Source organism: Puma concolor, chromosome B2, assembly GCF_028749965.1.
Source record: "Puma concolor isolate L17-30 chromosome B2, mPumCon1.1.hap2, whole genome shotgun sequence".
Taxonomy (NCBI): Eukaryota; Metazoa; Chordata; class Mammalia; order Carnivora; family Felidae; genus Puma; species Puma concolor.
The window spans coordinates 110,830,218-110,835,530 of record NC_141671.1 but is presented as its reverse complement, the minus strand read 5'-3'; positions in this window follow the sequence as shown (position 1 = coordinate 110,835,530).

The following is a 5,313-nucleotide window of genomic DNA, read 5'->3' as shown; positions in this document are numbered from 1 at the left end:
ACACTTTAGTAACTGTAGGAGTTTATGGTATCTATACCTGTATCTATATCTGCATCCATATCTACCATTATCTGTATAATCTGTATCTACATTTTTAAACCTACTTCATGTTATCTTCTGATCTTTATTTTTCCTTGCCCTTATTTCCTCATCCATTTTTTATCTTGTTATACTGTAACTGTGAAGGCATTCTTAATTATTTAAAAAATGAAGTAGAATATCAAGAAGACACATAAATGCAAAGGGGTAAATGAGGCCCCGGTAATCATTTGCCTTAGTGCTTTTCACTGCTTTGGACATGAGCAGCCATGTTAGGTCTAAGTATAATTAGAATCATGGCATAGATTTTAGTTTCTAGTATTAATGAGAAATCGTTGGAAGGTAAACTGTCCTTTCTTTCCTTTATTTTCCCTGAAAAAGAGTGTTTTCATTTTTCTGGAATTCTATTTCATTCCTTCTTAAGACATAGTCAATAGTGATTAAACTCTTAGTCTGCTTTTGTTTATTTTAAACTACCTGATATTTATTGTTGGTATTTATCATATGGTTCATTGATTTATTTTTTACTTATTCCTGAGGAACGGAGAAGCCCATTAGATAGTAACTAATGATCAAGAACTTTTTCTTTTCATATAAATCAAAATTTTATTCTTGATTTCAGTATCTTGAGTTTTCATTAACTTCCACACATTAATATACTCCAGTTAGATTCTTGGATTTTATTTTTATTGTCATGCCTTAAAGACAGATAAAATGTACTGAACTCATGATATCTTGGCAGGGTTGTTAAATCAATACTTTTAATTTTCTCATGTAGGATATGCTTTCTTTTGTGACTAAAAGTCATGGTAGCACTTGAATTTTCTAAATCTGTAGATGTTCTTCTAACACCTATGTTCTGTATGGTCAGAATAATCTGTAGACTGCATTCAGTTTTTTATTTATGCGCAAACAAATTCTTAATTTGAACTTTTGTTTTTTTCTAATTCTACTTTAAACATTATTTCTATAACAACACTCTAAACTGTCAGTTTAAAAAACAGATTCAGAATTATATGCAGAGATTAAACCACCACAGACTACAGGTATCTGTTAAAATTTTCTGAGCTCAAACAAAGGCTTTCATCTTCATAACTGTGTGCCAGTATATCTTGGGGACTGCATAACAGTCATTTTAACATACCTATTCTGTGTCAACATTTTCAACAAAATAGTACTACATACTTTTGAAAATCTTAGTATTTACATGTTCCTGAAAGGTATGTTAATATGTAAAATTTATAGGTGAGAATGATGTCAGTTTTTTTTTTTTTTTTTTTTTTTTAGCATTTATTTATTTTTGAGACAGAGAGAGACAGAGCATGAGAAGGGGAGGGTCAGAGAGAGAGGGAGACACAGAATCCGAAACAGGCTCCAGGCTCTGAGCTGTCCAGAGTCCGATGCGGGGCTCGACCTCACGGACCGCGAGATCATGACCTGAGCCGAAGTCAGACGCCCAACCGACTGAGCCACCCAGGCGCCCCGAATGATGTCAGTATTTTGAATAAAAATGCCTTAGAGTTTATTGCTTCTAAAATTTAAATGTAGAATGAAATGATGTTTGTATTACCTTCCAATAGATTGTAAACACTAGGAGCACTGGGAAGGAAATAGCTTAAGCTAGGATTTTTAAAAGCAGTAGTGGAAACAAATGTTACCTTTTGAGTAGGCTCAGTCATGATAGCTATCTGTGATGTACTATGCTCATTTTAGGAGTTGTCTTCTCAGTTGACTGCTTATCAAGAACTGTAAATAAAAGGAAGAGATAAACTTTGTATGTGCCAGAGTCTCATTTTTCTCAATCAGGCTATACTTTACAGTGAGTCAGAAACACTAACTACTTTCCAGCCAGTACTTCCCAGTACACACCATAGTCTTATTTTTCTATGCATAGTCCCTTTAATCTTTTAAAACATTTTTTTCAAAACATTTTCACATTCATTATTCACATTTTACTAATCTTACAATAAGATTAGTAAAGCAGGTGTTATTACCCCCATTTTACAGATAACCAAACCAAACGAAACAAACACAAAAATCCTCAAACCCGAGATGTTGAACTATGTCTAAGTCTCACTGGAAAGCCATAAAATAGCTTCTAACAGAGAACCCAGGTATCCTGAATCATGATGAGAATCCTCTGAACATACTTCATTTCAGAAAACATGACAGTTCTTGATCTTGGCTAAAGGAGATTTCCTCCCTTGGTTTTCCCATTTACTTTCTTTTGATAGGGTCTCCCTTGCCTTCAAATGGCCCTCCCCTGCCTCAGGCCTCTGGTAAACATACATTGCACTAAATCCCTCCTCGTTTAGGAAGCCCTGTGAATCTGCTAGGAATTGCCTTCTATAAGCAATAGAGAACTGACTAACAGCTTAAGCTCCTAAGGTTTTTTTATGATGAATTCTGCTTGTAGGAGTCAGAGCAGCTTCCCAGAAGGGGTTATGTTTAAGTTAGGGCTAGCTTGATAAGAAAGAAATTTTTCAGGGGCGCCTGGGTGGCGCAGTCGGTTAAGCGTCCGACTTCAGCCAGGTCACGATCTCGCGGTCCGTGAGTTCGAGCCCCGCGTCAGGCTCTGGGCTGATGGCTCAGAGCCTGGAGCCTGTTTCCGATTCTGTGTCTCCCTCTCTCTCTGCCCCTCCCCCGTTCATGCTCTGTCTCTCTCTGTCCCAAAAATAAATAAACGTTGAAAAAAAAAAAAAAATTTTAAGAAAGAAATTTTTCAGAAATGGTTCAGACTGGTATGGAGGCTCCATAAGGGCAGTGGTGATTCAGGTGCCTTCTATCTTTCTGACTCTGAGTTTTTAGTGTATAATTTCTGTTACGGTATGAATTGTTTGCCCCCAAGTTGATAGGTTGAAGCCTTAACCCTCATCCCTCAGCATGTGACGTATTTGGAGACAGGACCTTTCAAGAGGTGATTAAATTAAAATGGGCCCATTAAGGTGGGCCCTAATACAATCTGACTATAATAAGAGGAAATTTGCACACACAAAGAGATACTAGGGATGTGCACACACAGAGGAAAGACCATGTGAAATCACAGCAGATGGCAGTCATTTTCAAGACAAGAGAGAAGCCCTAGGAGAGAGAAGCACTAGAAGAACCAAATTTGCCAACACCTAGATCTTGGACTTTCTGCCTATAGAACTAAGAAAAAATTAACTTCTGTTGTTTAAGTTACCTAGTCTGTGGCATTTTGTCATGGCAACCCAAGTAGACTAATCCAGCTTCTGTATTCAAGGCTGCCTCTTAGTCCAGTGTGACTGCTGAAGCTCTTGCCATCAGTTTATTGTTTGAAAAGAAATCTGGAGGAATGGGGAAAATTTCCAGCTGTCTATCTGCTTTTGGAGCCTTTTCCAATAACAGCCAAACATAGCCATTTGCTTCTCATTAGCCAGAACTTAGTCACATAGGGGTCATATGTCTGCAAAGGAGGTTAGAAAATATGGCTGTTAGCTGGGTAAATTGCCACCTTGACTATCTTGGGATTTTGGTTTTTTTTTTCCTTTTCTTTTTTAAATTGAGGTATTGGTTTATAACATTATATAAGCTGCAGGTGTACATTATAATTCAACATCTGTATCCACTACAAAGTGATCATTAAGCTGGCATCCATCTTGTCAGTTCAGATGAAAGAATGAACACTGGAGGTTATATTGCCCCAGGCACAGCTAGACTGGCCAAGGAACATGTAGGCCTAGGCTCAAGAGATGGAAATGCTTGTTTATCATTCAAAGGGACATGTAGGAATGCAACCCTAGTAGCTTTCAAGTAATGTTGTAAGTAGTTACAAAAATTACAAGTAGTTAATCAGCACTGCCCTAAAGATATAATTACTAGATGTACCTAATGAAATCTCCAACATGCAGAAAAAAAGATATTTTTTCAGATTTCAAGGCTCTTGAGATGAAACAGACTTTTGTGGAACCCAAGTGATACCAAAAGTTAAGTAACATCTGCTAACACGACCTAATGGGCCTCCAGTCAACAGGTTCCACCTTCTCAGGAGACTCCTGCCCTAAATTTTGCCTTTAAAAACTTTCACTTGTAGGCCATTGGGGAGTTTTGGACTTGTGAGTTCCCCGTAATGCTGGGTGGCACCACACCATCGAGTAGCCTATCTTTCTTCAGTGCTTATGCTCCATATCAGTTTTTATAGGCTTATTGCACATTGGGTGGAAAAACTTGTTTAGTTTGGTTACAATCACCACTAAAATTTGCATTACCATTTATCACTATACAACTGACCCCTTACCCATTTTGCCCACACCTATCAGCATTTTTACATTCTTTGGATGAAAACCCAGAAGTGGAATAACTGGATCATATGGTGGTCTATTTTTAATTTTTTGAGGAACCTTCATACTGTTTTCCATAGTGACTGCACCAGTTTATATTTCCAGCAGCAGTGCTGAAGAGTTCCCTTTTCACCACATCCTTATCATCACTTGTCATTTCTTATATTTTTATAATAGCCACCGTAACCAGTGTGAGGTGATGTCTCATTGTGGTTTTTATTTGCATTTCCCTGATGATTAGTGATGTTGAACATCTTTTCATGTGCCTGTTGGCCATCTATATGTCTTCATTGATGAAAAGTCTATTTAGATCCTCTGCATATTTTTTAAATCAGGTTGTATCCTGTTTTGTTTTGTTTTGCTGTTGACTTGTATGAGTTCTTTATATGTTTTCGATATTAATCTATTGTCAAATGTATGATATGCAAAAATATTCTATGTAGTAGGTTGCCTTTTCATTTTGATGAGGATTTCTTTCATTGTGCAGAAGCTTTTTAGTTTGGGGGCGCCTGGGTGGCAACTGGGTGGTACTTCAGTTGGGTAAGTGTACAACTCTCAGTTTCAGATCGGGTCTGATCTCATGGTTTGTGAGTTCAAGCCCCATGTGGGACTCTGTACTGACAGCATGGAGCCTGCTTGGAATTCTCTCTCTCCCTCTCTCTGCCCCTCCCCCACTCTCTCTCTCAAAATAAATAAATAAACCTTTAAAAAATAAAAAAAAAGAAGCTTTTTTGTTTGATATAAACTTGTTTGTTTAGTTTTGCTTTTGTTTCCTTTACCTTTGGAGTCAGATCCACAAAAAATATCTCTAAGACTGATACTGAAGAGCTTCTTACCTGTTTCCTTCTAGGAATTACATGATTTAGGTCTTATAGTCAGGTCTTTAATCCATTTTGAGTGGATTTTTGTGTAGGGTGCAAGAAAGTGGTCTAGTTTCATTCTTTTGCATGTGGCTATCTTGTTTTCCCAGTAC